The sequence below is a fragment of the Myotis yumanensis genome, unplaced genomic scaffold, assembly GCF_028538775.1.
Source record: "Myotis yumanensis isolate MYYU_CA2020_CCGP unplaced genomic scaffold, mMyoYum1.0.hap1 SCAF_1, whole genome shotgun sequence".
Classification (NCBI taxonomy): Eukaryota; Metazoa; Chordata; class Mammalia; order Chiroptera; family Vespertilionidae; genus Myotis; species Myotis yumanensis.
In genome coordinates, this window is record NW_027223752.1 from 210,215,051 (window position 1) to 210,233,317 (window position 18,267).

The window sequence follows — 18,267 nt, forward strand, 5'->3', positions numbered from 1 at the left end:
CTTCCAAAGAGTCATAAGGACTTTGATGCAGGCATTATACTTAGTGATCCTAAGACACAGGAGCGAGATAGTGGGGAGAGTGAGACAAGGAAGGAGGAAAAGCCAATAAGAGGGTGTGTTATCAACAAGGTCAATGCTTTGGACAACAGGACTGTGATTTGGTGGAAACCTTCTGCGTATCATACTAAATAAGGGCCTTGCAGAATTGTCTGCTCATATGACTGAAGGTGGAAAATTTCATATATACATCAGATATTGTCCCCCATTTGCCAGGGATTGCTGACATTTCTGGCCTGCTCCCCATAGGAGAGCCAAGAGAAAACTCTCCAGCAGAAGTTGTTCAAAAATGACCTTGTGCATGTAAGGGAAAGGCGAATGCCAAGGGGATATAAAAGGGACACTGATAGCTACTACAGTGGGTGAGGCTGGAAAAGGAGTAACGACAGTTAGTTTGGAAAAGAGATGGACTAAGTAATTAATAGCATGAGCAGTACTGGCCCATAGGAAGATTTTATTTAAAAAACTTATTTATTTTATTAGAAATCAATAAACATGCTGCAATATTAGCAGTACCTATTTGCATTTGCTTTATTATAGTTACTTTAAATATATTTTACAATTCAGGCTTTATACTAATTCTAATGGTTGTTCTTCTTTGTTAGGTTTAAATTAATGTCATTTTAATCTTTTCTTCTCCATGGCTCTTTCATTTTTTAGGCACAAGGTAATGTTATATGCCAGGGTCAAAAAAATTAAATGTCTACTGGACCTGGTGGGTAACATCAGTGGATAAGAATGCAACTAATGACTGTACCTATATCATAGGGCTGTTGGGAGGATTAAATAGATCAAGTGCTTAGAACCATACTTAGTGTTAAGTACTCAATAATTGTTGGCTATTGTCATTATCAGCTATTAATTAAAATTTTAATTAAATATTTAACTTTGACATAATTGTAGATTCACATACAGTTGTAATTTAGGAAGTACAGGGAGATCTCATATTTCCTAGTTTCCCTCTGTGGTAACATGTTGCAAAACTATAGTACAATATCATAGCCAGGATATTGATATTGATACAGGCAAGACGTAGAATATTTCTGTCTCTTCCTGCATGGTGTCTGATGAGAAATTTGCCATCACTGGAATTGTCTGCTCTCTATAGGCAAGGAGTCATAGCTCTCTTCCTGTTTTATTTTTATTTTTTATTTTTATTGATTTCAGAGAGGAAGGGAGAGGGAGAGAGAGATAGAAACATCAATGATGAGAGAGAATTACTGATTGGCTGCCTCCTGCACATCCCTCACTGGGGACAGAGCCTGTAACCCTGGCATGTGCCTTGACCAGGAATGGAACCATGACCTCCTGGTTCATAGGTTGATGCTCAATCAATAAGCCATGCCAGTCAGGCTCTCTTCTTGTTTTTAAGATTATTTTCCTTTGTTTTAGTTTTAAGAAGTTTGACTGTGATATGTCTTAGTATGGATTTCTTTGCCTTTTTCAGGTATGAAGTTTGCTTAACTTCTTGATCTGTAGGTGTATAGATTTTGACAGATATGGACGGTGTTTTGCTATTATTTCTTTGAGTACCTTTTTAGTCCCTCTTTCTCCTCTTCCGATAATCTGATGACAAAAATGGTAGATCTTTTATTATAGTCTCACAGAACTGTTCATAGTTTTATTGTTTTGGTTTGGTTTTGTGTCTGTTGTTTGGATTGACTAACTTCTATTGCTCTGTGGAGTCCACTGATTCTTTCTCAGTTCTATCCATTCTGCATAAATGTAGTTATTATATTTTCAGTTCTAAAACTTCCATTTGATTCATTTATATCTTCTATTTCTTTACTGAGGCTTTCTATTTCTTTGCTGAAACTTTCTGTTTTTAAAAACATTTGTTTAAAGCATGTTTGTAATTGTTCATTGAATTGGGTTTATGAAGGCTGCTTTCAAATTATTCTCATATAATTCTAACATCCCTGACGTCTTGGTATTAGTGTCTGTTGATTGTCTTTTTTCCCCATTCAGTTTGAGATCTGTTTCTTGGTAAAGAGTTACTTTCAATTGAAACCAAGACATTTGGTACATTATGTTATGAAATTCTGTATTTTATTTTAGCCTTCTGTTTAACTGGCTTCTCTGGCACTGCTTTGGCAGAAAAAGGGGGCACTGTCTTCACCATTTACTACTAGTAGTTGTTAGAAATTCAAGTTTCCCATTGCCTGCATTGACAATCAGGGGGATGTGCTCCTCATTACTGCTGGGTGGGTTTGGAAGTTCCAGTCCAGCTCCTGACTAGGCCTCCAGTGATATCTCCCCAGCTGGGAGGGATAGGAATGTCTTGTTATTGCTTCCCATGTGGCCTCCAGTGACTCCATGGGGTGGGGATGTGTGTGGTCTCAATCGTTGGTTTTGTAGTCTTGTTTGAATCTATTTAGCAAATTTATTTTGCCTTTAAATACATATAAAATTCTATAAACATAAACAATGCATAACTAGTTTTACATATATATATAAAATAAAAGTGTAATATGCAAATCAACCATACGGCTGTCCGGACGTCCTTCCTGACAACCTTCTGGATGAAGCCGGGGCTGCAGCTGCAGGATTGAGGCAGCTGCCCCAACTGCAAAGGCCTACTCTTGCACGAATTTCATGCATCATCCTCTAATATATATATATGTATATATGTGAATTATGGTGATGTCTTGTTTCAAAGGGCTTCATACTTTATTCAAGTTTAAGAAACACTGACATGGGTGACTATATGACCTGATACCCAAATCAGGAGTCCTGGAGATATTTATATTTCCTTCTAGGTTCTTTCACCTAGGTGAAAAGATAGAAGGACCTGGGGCCTTGACATTATAGAACATCATGCCAGTCTGACACTGACTTCTTTTTTTTATTTTAATTTTTAAAAATATATATATTTTATTGATTTTTTTACAGAGAGAAAGGAGAGGGATAGAGAGTTAGAAACATCGATGAGAGAGAAACATCTATCAGCTGCCTCCTACATAGTCCCTACTGGGGATGTGCCCACAACCAAGGTACATGCCCTTGACTGGAATCGAACCCGGGGCCCTTCAGTCTGCAGGCCGATGCACTATCCACTGAGCCAAACCGGTCAGGGCTGACACTGACTTCTTACACACAGACAACAATAAACTATTAGTAAGGACTCTATTTGTTGCCCATTGCCGTTGTAACACATGGCCACAAACTTATTGGCTTAAAATACAAATGTCTTCTTACAATTCTGGAGTCAGGAATCCAAAATCAGTTTCCCTGAGCTGAAGTCCAGCTGTCAGCAGGCAGGTTCCTTCTGGAGACTCTAGGGGAGAATCTGTTTCCTTACCTTTGCCAACCTCCTGCCTGCACACCTTGATGTGTGGTCTCTTTCTTCATCTTCAAAGCCAGCACCGTAGCATCTTCAAATCTCTCTCTTGCCCTCCGCATGTCCTCTGCTTCTATCATATGTCTCCTTTTCTGACTCTGACCCTCCTGCCTGCCTTATAAGACCCGTATGATTACATTGGGCTCACCTGGATAGTCCAGGATACTCTCCCTATCCCAAGATCCTTCCTCTAATCACATACTTTTGCCAAGTAAGTTAACATATTCATGAGCTCCAGGGATTTAAAGGCATCTTTGAGGGGCCTTTAGTCAGCCTACCACAAGAGGATGCAGATAAATCATATTTTATTTTATTCCCTCCCCCAATCAATATGAGGCTTTTATTGCATCTTTAAAAGATTGCAAAGTGCCCTAACCGGTTTGGCTCAGTGGATAGAGCGTCAGCCTGCGGACTCAAGGGTCCCAGGTTCGATTCTGGTCAAGGGCATGTACCTTGGTTGTGGGCACATCCCCAGTGGGGAGTGTGCAGGAGGCAGCTGATCGATGTTTCTCTCTCATCAATGTTTCTAACTCTCTATCCCTCTCCCTTCCTCTGTGTAAAAAATCAAAATATATTTTTAAAAAAAGATTGCAAAGTGTGACAAATCATTTGGCATCTTGGTGTTTCTATAGCATAGTCATCAGCTTGCTGAACTGTTCCTTTTTCAGAGACATAGATACCACCCCAAAATTTTCTGATATCCTTGTTTTCAACTGTTGTGGCTTGCTGAATCAAAGCAGCTGAATTTGATACAAGTTCAATGTCGTTTCCTTCAAGAATCAACTCATCTTTCTGGAGATACTGAACAAGCAATGCCTGACCTCATCTCAACTCTACGGATGTATTTTTCGCCCAAGAAATTTCTAATTTCAACAAGGAAACCATTCTCCTGAATATCGATGTTGATGGGGAAGTGAGTGTACACAGGTCTCATCTTGTAACGGAAGCCCAGTGTAACACCCTTGATCATGTTCTGTGCATGACCGCAGATAGTGTGAACTGTGGCCAGTTCCTTTCTATTTCTCCACCATTTGTCAACCCGGAGCCTCTTCTTTTTATTCCAAGGAGACTGACTTCTACATGGATGTGGTTGAAGTCCCTCCGCAGGGTGCCTCTGGGGCCCTTCAGCGTGATGTCCTCATTTTCTGGGATGTTGGATAGTCTGATTGTTGAGAATGGTCTTCATTCTCACAGTAGATGCAGCAAAGAGTGATAAATCGTGTTGTAAACGACTGTCCTTTCCACCAGAGGTTTGTTCCACTATAACAGGGAATTTTGTTGCAATTGTTCGCCAATGTTTTCTCAGCTTCCTGCTAATGCAGTGATGGTCAATCTGCTATTGCTCATCTAAACATACAAATTTTATAAAAGCTATGGGGATATCATGTAAGAAGGAAGTCCCTGTCTCTAAGAGGTCACAAATGTCCCATTTCCCCCCTGTATCTCAATTTTACTCAAATAAAGAAGGCAGTAATAACATTGTTTGAATCTCCTCCTTGGAGGAAGAGAGAGAAATCTTTTTAATTCCACCACCAAATTTCTTCTTTTGACACATGCTCAACATAAAAGTTGAATTATATAGCCTCAAACTTTGTACTCTGTTTTCTATTGAAGTACTGAACTTTTTCACATAAGAAATAGTAAAGATTGAACCTTTTTTTAGTCTACCACATCCTGAGTTCAGTTTTACACCTTTTCACTGAAGTAGTTGAAATTCGCTAATAGTCTCTCTCTCTCTGTCTGTCTCTCTTTCCAACAACACCCCGCTGAGAACAATTGCCAGTACTCTTCACTACATGCCCCGGGGATGACATAGCTGTGGCAACTACCTACTTAAACTGTTTGATTAATAATGTAATGAATGCTTTCTTCAGGAGACAGTGTAAAGTTATGGAAACCACCCCAATTATCCCTGCTAAATAATTATGTTGATTTAGATGTTTTGTGTGAGGATCAGTCCTCTCTGGTTTTCTTGAGAACTAAAAGAGACAATATCAACATTCTCCTCTCTTTCAATTTTAAACTTTATGGATTTGCTTCCCTTTCGATCAAACTTCATAAACTTTGAGAGCCTCATTTCCATTAAGTCAGAAATATGAGCCACCAGACTCACCTAACTAGCATAGGCAAAGTGAATTAGAAATCAGTTTTTCTAGTCATTACAATATCAATTAACCCCCTCAAGACAGTTGTTTTTGTGATCAATGTGATGAAAGTTCTAAGTCCTCACTTATGCTTATATGTATATGAGCATTTTTTGGGGGGGAGAAAACTAATGTTATTACCATAATTACATAATTGTATTTCTCTCTCTCTGTATCTCTATCTTTTTTTTTTAAAATATATTTTATTGATTTTTTACAGAGAGGAAAGGAGAGGGATAGAGAGTTAGAAACATCAATGAGAGAGAAACATCGATCAGCTGCCTCCTGCACACCCCCTACTGGGGATGTGCCCGCAACCAAGGTACATGCCCTTGACCAGAATCGAACCTGGGACCCTTCAGTCCACAGGCTGATGCTCTATCCACTGAGCCAAACTGGTTAGGGCTGTATCTCTATCTTGATCTTGATCTCTATCTCTGTCTCTGTGTTCAAGCACGTACACACATTTTTTTTTTTTTTTTGCATACTATTTCAGAAGGTTCTTGACCTCTGCTCAAAGAACACAAGCCCTGGGGGAAATTATGTCAACCAGTCAACATGTGTAAAATGGAATCTTGTTAGATTTCCTCTCAGGGTTATTATATGATTAAAGGAGAGATAGTATAGGAAGACATATTTTTAAGACCCAAACAAGCATGAGGTATGATCATTTTCAATGCACTCGCCAGTTCCTTCTTCATCTTCATGCTGACTGCCAGTTCCATCATTCAGCTCTCAGCTCCACTGTCACCTCCTCAGAGAAGCCTGCAGGACCACCAGATCTAAAGGAGCCCCCTCCCCATCACTCTCAAGTCCACCATCCTGCTTTTTTATCCTAGTCAAGGCACTTTTCACATATGCGATGGTTTCATTTTTACTGGCTTATTGATTACCGATTGAATATCTTCACACACTAAAATAAAATAAAGCTCCTTGAGGGCAGAGCCCTGTCTTGTGTTCCCTAAACTTGTAACATGTTTACAGTTCGTGGGACATGGTGGACACTCAAAATTTGGAGAGTCAGGATAGCAGTGGTTGAAATCTACCTGGATTTGAAAGCCAGATTTTAAATTTACTAGTTGGGTGACGTTAGGCAGGTTAGCTTCTCTGATAACGTATATTTCATAGACTTGTTAAGTACCCAGAACGGTGCTTGGCACATTGTGAGTCTTACACTGTTTTTCACTCTTCAATGAGTGAATGGAGTGTTAAGACGTTAATATGAGTACACTTTGTTTTGTTTCAGATATGCTCAGTTTCGGCAGTGAAAAGACTTTTACTCTTGGGGGTAAAACTGGTTGCAGCGTCCCACTGCACTGTGTCATCCTCACTGCTTAGCCGAAGAGCAGGTGCGGCTCCTCATTCCGTGAGCAGTCCCGTGACCCATGGCACTGCTCGGGGTTCTTTCAGGCCGGGGATGTCCGAGCCCTTGCGGGGAGGTTCCCCTGGGGTAGGAAGGCCGGGCTAGGGAGGCCCAGTGTCGCGCCCGGAACACCAGGGACGCTCCTGGGACTTCCCCAAAACTTAGGCAGACCTGCGGGACCCGGACGCTGCTCGGGCCCACTGAGGCTTGTAGTCTCAAAAGGGCGGAGAGCCCCTGCAGTAGTAAAAGGGGCGGGGCGATCGGAGGACAGGGCGGGGCTGGGTGTCCGGGGGCGGGGCGATCGGAGGCCGGGCGGGGCGGGGCGGCCGGGGGCGGGGCTGGGGAGCGCCGGGCTCAGGACGCGGTGGCGCCGGCCGGACTTCACACTCTCCGGGCCTCCGCGCAGCCGGCGCGCTCCAGCCAGGTAAGGGGCCGAGGTCCGCAGGGCGCCCGGGGGGCTGCGGCGCATAGGACGGGCACGGGTCGGGACGCGACGCGGGCCGGGGATGGGCTCGGAGAGAGATGGCTTTCTCATGCTCAGACACTGACCAGGGACCAGCCCTCGTGGAACGAGGAAGCATTGTTCTCTCTTCCGCCCCGCGGAGAGCGTGGGCGCGTCACCCCGGCGAGGGACCCCGTCCCGGTCGGTCCGAAGAAGGGACAGGTGCGCGGTCCCGGCGGCCGCCGCCTCTGCACCTCCTGTCGCCGGTGCTGGCCTCTCCGAGGAGCACCCGCCCCTTTCCCCGGGCCTTGGCCGCTCCGGGACGAGTTCGGCGTTGGGTTCACTTCCCAGCTGCGCGCTGGGCAGATTCCTCCTTTCTGCTTGGGCGGCAGCGCAGGCTGGAGTGAAAGTTGGCAGCATCCACGGAGACATTCCACAGCTGCACGTGTCCGAGTGCCTCACCCCACCAAGTTCTCTTTCTCTCTCTCTCTTTTTAAAATCTGGGAAATTGGATTTGAATCTTAAGAACAGGGTTCGGTGGATGCAATTATTGGAAAAACTAGGGCCGTGACCCGGGGGTGTGCCCTTTCCCTCGAATCCTAAATTCAGGGTTTGGAAACCGTCTCATCTATGGTCATTCGTTGGAAACAGGCATATTTGATGAGAAGGCTTGATCTCAATGGGAACTTGTAACAACAGGATGGTTGGTGGCTAAGTGGGTTTGAAGGTTATCCAAGATAGTTAAGCGTTTTGGGCATAGAGCCTGTATTTTTCCAGTGAGTGCCCATTTTTCCTCTTAGGAAATTCTGAGAATTAATTCTCTTCCAGATGATTCTCTCTGAAAGAGCTGGGGAGGGAAAAACAACCCTGACAAACCAATGAGTTTCCTAAATAAGTTTAGGATTAACAGGTTAATTTGTGACACTGGTAGCTCCTTAGTCGGCAAGAATCATAAGTAGTATGGAATGTTATGATTTAGATGGAGAAAAAAGAAAAGTGTGTGTAATCTCATTATGTATTTGAAAGTATTTTTTAATTTAGTTACTTTTTCATTGTCTAGGGAAGACCTATACTTTCCCCATACTCCAATTAATCTGCTCAATCTATTACTCCTTTTGCCAACTCATGCTCACTGCAGTGTGTTTCTGTTAATGAACTTGATTCTTCTCCCAAGGATGGTTTGTGGGACTGTATAGTAAACACATGCAAATCAGTGCTGTGCTCTGGTGGGCAATACCTTTGCCCACATAGGTCCTTAAACTATACTTTTCATATCTTCCCGATTAGAATATAGAATATTGATGTATGCTCTGCACTTTCAACTTGAAGTGTACCTATTTATTCTGTATTAAGACCAAGACAGTCATGTTTTCTCAGCTAGTAGTTACTCTCAGGCAGGGGCCATGCTTTATCAAATCATAGTAAAGCTCGGCGAATGGTGGCTTAACTCTCCCTGAAGCTGGCCCTTGACAAGGTGGTTGAAGGGATTGTGGGCAGTGTCTGGCCACCTTTATGCTTGGGAAAGAATTGTTGGTCTCCCAGTCTTCCTCTGGGCCTCCGGAGTGCTGGGAGCCTGGGCCTTGGATCTCCAAGCACACCTCTGCCTACTGGTTCCTCCAGGTATACGGGGTTGGTACCTGGAGGAACCAGTAGGCAGAGGTTCCTATTCTAGCTCCTTACCCTCCCCCCCCCCGCCCCCTCCCACCCCCCCCCACCCCCCGTTGCCATCCTTAGAGAGAATCACCTTATTGGACAGGGCAGGGAGACTTGGTCCACATGGTTGACAGGAGTGTTGATCCTCAAGCTTTGGGCTGGGTTCCCCATGGATGCTCAGTAACTCTCTGCTGACAACAGTGTCACTTGTTTCAGAGCTCTTACTAATGCTCTCCTCTTATCCAGGCTATACAAGCCAAGTGGAGCAACTGGAGTCGAACCCAGATCAGCTGCTTTGGGAGGTACTTGCCTTGGTTAGATTAGGGTCATAAAGTGTGTTAGAAAGAAGTGAAATTGGCCCATGGTCACTGGCAATTGTAAAATTACTCTGTACCATGTGATTATGCCATGAGAATAGCTTTGTTGAAAAGAACCCAGAGGAGAGGGGCTTAGTTCTCGCCTCCATCTCCAAACTTGTGTCCTCCTGGCCTCGACTTACTGTCTCTACCCTAGCTCAACCAGTCCTTCCTTGGATGGAATTATAACTATTAACTTTCCTACCACCTTTGACTACTCAACTCAGAGCTCAGATGACCACAGCTACTGTGGTCTAGAAAATTACATTTTCTTTTGCTTAGGGGAATATAGATTTCTCAACTAATCTCTACTGAGAGAGTAGCATGGTTCAGTCATGGCACTGTACTTCCCCTTTCCCTGCCTTTACCAATAATAAACATTTTCTGACCAGTTTGGACATATTCTCTCTCCAAGTCCTTCTTTTACCATTCTAAGCATCCACTACCAATTGATCACAGTTATCATGTGAAAGCGCTCTAGCCCTAACTTAGATAGTAGCTATATAGTTACTGGTCCTAGAGCCCTTGTTCCTATTTCTCAAATTCACGTTGTCTATGAGGACTCGTTCTGTCACCTTGGCCTCTGACTCTGTTGCCTCTCAATGAAGCTCAGCTTCTGTCACTCTAATATTTCAATCATAAAGGTGAGCCTGGGGTCATTGGTGGCCATGTGGCCTCGATGGAAGTTATTATTGTTTCCTTCTGGAGGCCAGTTTATCACACAGTTGCCTTACAAGCAGCAGCATCCTCTCTTCCTGTTTCAAAGCTCATGCCCTTCTTGGAATGTGCACCAAGTTCCTGTTTCTGGCTGGGCTGAGCAGCGATGACTGCCCCTCTTGGACCATCCCAAATTTCCCAACCCTGTTTTACCAGTTGAGTCATTCATTCCTCAGGCTTCCTGAGAGCACAGCGACCTTCTAAAGGCATTCTATACCGTAGCTTGATAATATCAACATGACTTTATGGCTGCACACAGAGGAATGATGACAAGTCAGCTTCCACTGAAATAGGAAGAGCATTGTTCCCCAACCTCCTTATCTGTAAAGAAAAAGCCAAGCTCTACTCCAATGATGGTGGCTGTGCATTGGGAATACAGAAAACAATAGTGCTGGCAATTGTTACGGTGCAGGAGGTGCAGGAGTGACTTGCTCTCTGGAGGATGACAGTGAAGGGCGAGATGGTTAGAAAACATGTGCTTCGCTAGAACCCACAAATACCATTAAGAATGAAAGCTTGGCCAGCCGGATTACCTGCAGTGTGCCTTCCTTCTTCTGTGCTTCCACAGGTCTTCTTCCTTTACTAAATAAAACATTAGAAGCCATTGCAACCTCTCTTTCCAGGCAGTATAGTTTTGCTCTAATGTGCTAAGTGCTTCACATAAATCCTTTTTGTCTTCTTTAGCTTCTTTTTGTCTTCTGTAAACTCTCCTAGGGAAGAGCACAGTGCTTGATCATACTTAATGCACTTAATGAATCTTCTAGATAATTCAGATAATTGTGGTCACTTGGCATTAATTAAAAAAAAGATATTTGGCCCTGGCTGGTTTGGCTCAGTGGATAGATCGTCGGCCTGCGGTCTGAAGGGTTCTGGGTTTGATTCTGGTCTCCATTCTGGTCTCAATTCCAGTCAAGGGCACATGCCTGGGTTGTGGGCTTGATCCCCAGTAGGGCGTGTGCAGGAGGCAGCCGATCAATGATTCTCATCATTGATGTTTCTATCTCTCCCTCTTCCTTCCTCTTTGAAATCAATAAAAAAAAAAAAAAATAGATATTTGGTCATAATTATTCAAGTTGTAGCCAATCGACTAAATTAGATTGGATTTTGTTGATTTGTTGATTAGACTTTCACTTCACTTTGGCTGTGTAGATTGAAGCATAGAGCATTCAATTTAAAATTTCCCCAATATATTGCTTCTCATCTATGTATATATAAAAGCCTAAGTGACCATTACGACCGGTTGACTGAACGACCGGTCGACCAGTCGACCGGTTGCTATAATGTGCACTGACTACTAGAGGACAGACACTTAATGCAGGAACTGCCCCCTGGTGGTCAGTGTGCTCCCACAGCCAACTTCCCACGGCCGACCAACCTCCCGTGGTCCCTCCCCCTGGCTGGTGGTGGGGGGGGCTCTGTGCGCTCCGAAGCCAACCTCCCGTGGTCCCTTCCCCTGGACTGGGCTAGACGGCCCCTATTGCAGACCAGGCTGAGGGACTCCACCCGTGCATGATTTCATGCACCAGGCCTCTAGTTTAGAAATATTCTTCATTAAACACATTCTAGAAAGGACAACATATACTACTACTATTATTTTTTTCATCCATATATTTCTTCTTAACATAGTATTGTAATTGTTTTGGTTTTTATGGCTAAGAAGAGTAGCTTTCGGAGTATGGAGGGAAGTTTGTGCTGATTAAATTATCTAGTCTAGTGAGTTAAAAATTTAAAAAAAAATATTTTTATTGATTTCAGAGAGGAAGGGAGAGGGAGAGAGAGAGAAGAGATATCAATGGTGAGAGAGAATCATTGATTGGTTGCCTCCTGCATGCCCCACACAGTGGATTGAGCTCACAACCCTGACTGGAAATCAAATGGTGACCTCCTTGTTCATAGGCTGATGCTCAACCACTGAGCCACACCAGTTGGGCTGTTTTTGTTTTTTGTTAATCCTCATCTGAGGATATTTTTTCCATTAACTTTTTAGAGAGCATGGGAGGGAGGGAGGGTGGGGGGAAGAGAGTCAGAAACATTGATGTCTCACATTGATTGGTTGCCTCCCGCACATGCCCCAATTGAGGTGGAGGATCGAACCCAATACCCTTCAGTACATGGGCCGACACTAACCAGTGAGCAGCACTGGCCAGGGTGTGAAGTTTTTATTATTCTCTTTTTTGACCTTTTAGGTCAATAGTATTTTATGTGGAGACACAAGGTTGAGCTGGAGCTATGGAGGCCACTTTATGTACCCAGTTGTAGGTCAGAGAATAAAGCCAGCGTCATGTGACAGGTCCATTTGCTGTGGCTGCATTCTTTTTTGTTAATCCTCACCCAAGGGTATTTTTTCATTGATTTTTAGTTTATTATTTATTTATTTATTTTAATCCTCACCCGAGAATATTTTTTATTTTTATTTTTTGGCTTTGTGTGTATTTATTTTATTTATTTTTAAAATTTATTAATTTTTTAATTTTTATTGATTAAGGTATTACAAATGTGTCTTTATCCCCCCATTGTCCCCTCATCCCCCCCAGTCCATTTTCAGAGAGTGAAGAGAGAGGGAAAGACAGAGAAATATTGATGTGAGAGAAACACATCGATTGGCTGCCTTCTGCATGTGCCCCAACCAGGGCCCAGATCAAGCCTGCAACCAAAGTGTGTGCCCTTGATGGGAATCGAACCCTGGAACCTTTAGTCCATGGGCTGACGCTCTCTCCACTGAGCTACACCAGCCAGGGCACAGCTACATTCTTGTTGATTATGTCTAGAGCAGGGGTGGGCAACCCCTGGCACACATGCCAAACATGGTACGCCAGTAACTTTTGCTGGCATGCAAAACCCTCTTTTATAATCTTCCATTTACAATTTTTTTCTTAATATCGACTTTTTTATTTTTCAGATAAATTCAGTGTAGGTGCATCTTAGATAAATAAATAATTTTATATATCAAGTTATCTTAAAGACCGTAGACATGGATTGATGAAAGAGGGGAAGAGCAATTTCTATGCCTCTGCCTTAACTCTCCCTGCCTTCCTAGATCCGACCAGTGTTTTGGCTTCATCCACATACGCTTGTGAATCTTTGTTCTCAGTGATGAATTTTGTTAAGTCTCGTAATAGGAGTAGCCTGACGGATGAAAGTAGTAGCTCGTGCATATCTCTGAAGGTCACAAAATATAAACCTGATGTAAAAATCTCTGTCATCAGTGATGCAGCAGCATAAGTCCCACTGATAATATCAAATGGAGTCATAAAGTTTTCTGTCGGACTATCAGTGTACATGTATACATTAAAAAATAAATGTATTTTTCATCATCATATACTGTGTTTTTGTTGCTCAAAAGAATTTTATTATTTCTTCAAGGTTCTTCACATACATACACCTTAAGAGATATCAAGTAGGCATAACATGTTCTCAAAAAATTAGGGTTGGCACGCAGAAGAATTTTGAGTCAGAGATTTTGCTGGTTTTGGCACGCACTCACAAAAAGGTTGCCCACCCCTGGTCTAGAGCCTCATTTCATTTTGTTGGATGTTTAGCAGGAAAAGTGTCAAGGAATCAGTAACAAAAGGTGGAGAGGTTGTTATATTATCTGTTGTTATGTTATATTTGACCTTAGCACTTGGTCTAGGGTTCGTGAACTTTCCTGTAAGCAGTGGGGAGGGCATTATAGTTCCATAGGGAACTCCAACCCTCCCACCCATTTCCCCATTCCTGGCATTCAGGAGGAAGTGGGAGGGGCAGGGCAACCAGTAATGTAAGGGAATTTTGCATTAATATCGAGTCCTGATAAAGAACTAGAGCAGAGTGAATTCCTAATTACATTTCCCCCCTGACATCTTTCTGTTTAATGTTTGGAGACTGGGCTAGATTTCTAAGTCAGCTATTAACTGGTATTGTGTTCCCATGCCTCAGGTTTTCCATCTCTTAAACAAAGCATAATGACACATAATTAACAGTTCACTTCAGAAAGATTCATGGCCTCATGCTTGTAAAGGACTTTGAGCTTTTCTCAGAGTGTTTTATACACATTATGAATAATGAGATGGTTGCTCTGTTTGGCAGAGGGCATCTATATTATGCCCATTAGATAGATGAGAAAAATGAGCCTCGTAGAGGATAATGGCTTGCTGAGAATCTCAGGGTAAATTTAAGGAAGTATCTACCCATGGATTTTTTCCTGGATTTTGTGGAACAAGTGGAATCAAAATAAAATTCTGCGTGAGCATATATTTGTCAGAAAAATGGATTTAACAGTTTTTAAGCAAATATAAACTTTTAGCGGGAAGGCTACTTCTTTGTAAGTGGGGGAGATCATCTTTGACAAATTTACTAGAATTTTTAAAGAGCATTAAGTAATGACAGGAGCTAGGGATAAACTGATTTTCAAAGTGATTTTGGAGAGACTCTCCACAAAGGCTGTTAAAGAAATTGAGTCAGTGGAAGGTTGGGAGAAATGCTTTTACAAATCAGGCGGGGACAAAGACAGAACAAAGATAGGTATGGCTGGACATTTTTCAGGATATAAATGTGAATAAGCTAGTCTTATTATTATTTTTATTTTTAAAAAAATAAACAATGTAAAAGAAGGGGTACATAGTGTAAACTCTAAGTTTACTGTCAACGTGAACCTGTTGGGACACTAAAAAGTCAAACTGCTCTTCTCAGTTCCATGTAAAATGGCAGCGAAGTGGTGAAGAAGTCATTTACGGAAAAAGAATCCATCTGTACACGCAGATGAGCATCCAATTTTTTCTCAAGAAAGAGATCCAGATGTCATTGTCAACTCTTAACTGAAAATGTAGTATGACTTGGAACAACAACAAAAAAAGCCAACGAACAATTCAGAAATGCCATGTTACCCTGTTTTCATGATGCTTCAGCATTTAAAATAGTTTCATCAATGTACTTGAAAGACATAATGAACTTAGAGAAAAGCAAATATGTTTTTATTCAAGATTGAATAAAAACCCTCATGTAACTCTTCAGCCTAGTGATCCAGGGAGACTGTTCATTTGCATCATCCTTATTCCCAAATAATGCCCCACTCCCCTCAATAGTTAATGTGTATGGAGCACAGAAGATATGCCAGGCATGGAAGAGCCTGAGCACAAGGAGATGCAGGGAGACTTGGTTAAGTGGTGGAGCTGGAGTCAACACAATTGGTCTCCAGAGGGTACTCTTAGAGCTCTCCTGAGTTAGACACCCTGAGCCATGCTCCTCTCCTCTCCCTCTGGGTATCATTCCAAGCCTTTAACCCTCTTGATTTAAGATGTCTTCATAGCAGCACTGTCAAATAGAAATATTCTGAGTCAGAAGTATAATTTAAAAATTGCTAGTAGCCATATTAAAAAGGCAAAATGCAATAGGCAAAATTAATTTTAATAATGTGTTTTGTGTAACCCAATATATCAAAAAATACTATAATGTTATATAATCATATAAAATTACTAATGAAATATCAGAAGCAACTCAGGATATGAGCAGTACAATACAGTGCAATACAATATCATTTGTAGTCCTACCAAACAATATAAACTTGTGGCTAATGGCAAAATATTTTATGCTAGTTCAGTTTTACATTTTTAATTAAAATTAATTAAAATAAAATAAATTAGTTCCTGGGTTGTGCTAGCCATATTTCAAATCCTCAGCAGCTATTTGTGGTGCGTGGCTATCATATTGAACAGTGCAACTCTACAGCAGAACTTATTTTATTCTCTGTTGGCATGCTCCTCTCTTGAGCACACCTGAGCTTTTCCCCACCCCTTCCTTTCCCAGGGCCTTTCTTTTGCTTCTGTAACTTGTTTCCTGAGCCCATGCAGCCCAGCTGGCTCACATCTTCCTTCCTTTGTGACTTTGTAAATAAACTTTCTCTTATAATTTGAAAAAAAAAGAAGTTATTCTCTGTTTCCAAAAGTTCAGGGACTCCCAGATACTCCATCACCACTCCTAACTTCTCTCAACCTCCATCTCATCTTCCCTGCCTGTGCCCAGGGCTGCCATGTACAGTTGTGCTAGTTATACACTGCAAAACTCTGCAATGTCATTCACATGGTCCATATAGTAGATTTGTTTATTTACTATGACAGTTTCTTGGAAGACGGAAGTAAAGTTTTTAAAGGAAGAGGTACTTTTTCCTAATTCATGCAAAGGTGGTTTTTGGGGGTGGGATGGAGTGGGGTGCGGGATGACTGTAGCCCCTCTGTTCCTCCCCAGCATTCCAACAGTTGGGCCCAGGCATAGTTCTCTTGTACACTCAGCACTGTCCCAGTGCCCGTATCCTGGGGTTGAAAGTAATGAGGTAGCTTTGGTCAACCTCTCCTCTCCCTGCCAAATAATGTCACAAAGCTATAGTCTCTCTTCATGGTAGTTTACCTGGGAGCCATATCTCTCTCTTTGTTTTTAAAGCTTTTATTTATTTTTAAGAAACATTTTCAATGTTTTTATTGATTTTTAAAGAGAGAGGAAGGGAGAGGGACAGAGAGAGAGAAATATCGAGGAGAGAGAAATGGAGCCATATGTCTGATTCATAATTGTATCCCTAGTTCCTGGCACACAATAGGTGCTTAACACATTTATTGATTTGAATTTGTATCTCAGTGTTCACTCAGGCCCTTGTATTGTGTGCCTCAGTTCCCCTTAGTGAAACTTGACCCAGGGCTGGTTTATCCAGATGCCGACATGGCTGTCTTTCACCCAGCCACAGCTCACCCTTCGTGTGGTGCCCTTGTTCTAAATAAAAATAATTGCCATTGTTATTATTACTAACAATAACTGCCATTTATTGATCACTTTGTGCCAAGCATTACGCCTAGCAATCTATGTACATTATTTCATTTAATCTTTCCAGGCATCTCTAGGAGGTAGGTGCTATTATCCCCATTTTATACGGAGGAAACTGAGGCCCTGAGAAATTAAGTCATTTACCTGAGGTCACACAGCTATTAAGAGTCAAAGCTAAAATTTAAAACCAGTTCTGTCTGACTTCAAAGCCCTTCTGTTCTTTAACTAGCAGGACAAGGCTTCTCTTTTGGTATCTGAAACCTGACTGACAAGTGACCGCTCTAGAGGACTTACTGTTTTCCCAGACTCCTTCTTTGGGGAACGTCTTCATCCCAGTTCGCGTGGTTTGGGTGGGGTGTACTCTGACCCAGGCGTGGTCCTTTAACTCAGCTTTGGCCAATCTGAGAAGCGCTTCCACCTGACCGAGTGATTGGTTCTGAGGTTAGCACAGGACAGAGGCTCACTCCATCAGGCTTCTTTTCTGCTCCAGTTTAGGAAAGGAGGCACGCTTTTCCTCTGGGAATTTCTTTTGCTGCTAGGGTGAGGTACCCTGGGCACTCCTGGTGGCCATCTTTCCCTTCGACAACGGAGGAAGCTGTATGAAGTAGGAGAGAATGACTGAGGCCCGTCCGCAGTGGGAAGTAGCAGTGAGTGGTGGTGGGGGCACAGGCAGCACCATCTGAGCCCCAGGATTCAGATGCCGGAAGCATTCCAGGACTTCTCTGTTATGTGAGCCAACAATTTCCTCTCGTCTGCTTCAGCCTAGTTACTTGCAGTTGAAAGAGCCTGCCTTATACACATATTTTTCAGATGACTTTTTCTGTCTCGGATTCCACATTGCCATTCTCTACCTACTTTTGGGCGAGCCCACTTCCTGGGCCTCGGTGCTGCTGTCGCCTGCAGTGTGCCTGGAGGCCTGGGATCCCTGTGAACTGTTCCTGTTGGACTCACTTCCTCTCTTTTAGGTCTGCGAACCCTGCCCTAGTGAAAGGAGATACCACACCTAACCCTTCCTCAGGACTCCCTCCACCCTTACCACCATGGCACAGCCCACACACAAGGTTAAGAATTGTGCCATGAGCGTTAGAGAAATCTGTTCTTCATAGACATTGGAAGAATTACTCATCAACCTACTTTTGAATGCTGATCAGAAACTGTCGAACGCCTAACTCATCTGGCCTCTGACACCAGCTGGGATCTCAGCCAGCGTTGGCTAAGGTTTTGCCTCTTTTCCTTGGCTCCCATCCTTTCTGATCAGCTGTTTTCGTATGTGCCCTCAACTCCCCTATGATTCTGAACTTCCATCCTTCTGCTGGCCTCCTCCCAGATCTTTCTGGGGGCCCTCCGAGGGCATTGTTCCACTGTGAATCAACTCTCCCACACCCGCAGCCTCCTCACAGATGAGAACA

At 42.8% G+C, this 18,267-nt stretch overlaps 1 protein-coding gene and 1 pseudogene across 2 annotated transcripts in view; one reads left to right on the forward strand and one right to left on the reverse strand.

Moving 5' to 3' along the window:
- Positions 1-3,961: 3,961 nt before the first annotated feature.
- LOC138995656 (large ribosomal subunit protein uL6 pseudogene) lies at positions 3,962-4,583 on the reverse strand (annotated as a pseudogene).
- A 2,670-nt stretch (positions 4,584-7,253) lies between these two features.
- Positions 7,254-18,267, forward strand: part of TEC (tec protein tyrosine kinase) — a 118,910-nt gene continuing 107,896 nt past the window's right edge. Inside the window, exon 1 of one of the 2 annotated variants that reach the window (XM_070397006.1) lies at positions 7,254-7,328. The gene's annotated coding sequence lies outside the window, so the exon portion shown is untranslated. The remainder of the gene's footprint in view (positions 7,329-18,267) is intronic. The other variant, XM_070397016.1, reaches the window with a different exon arrangement.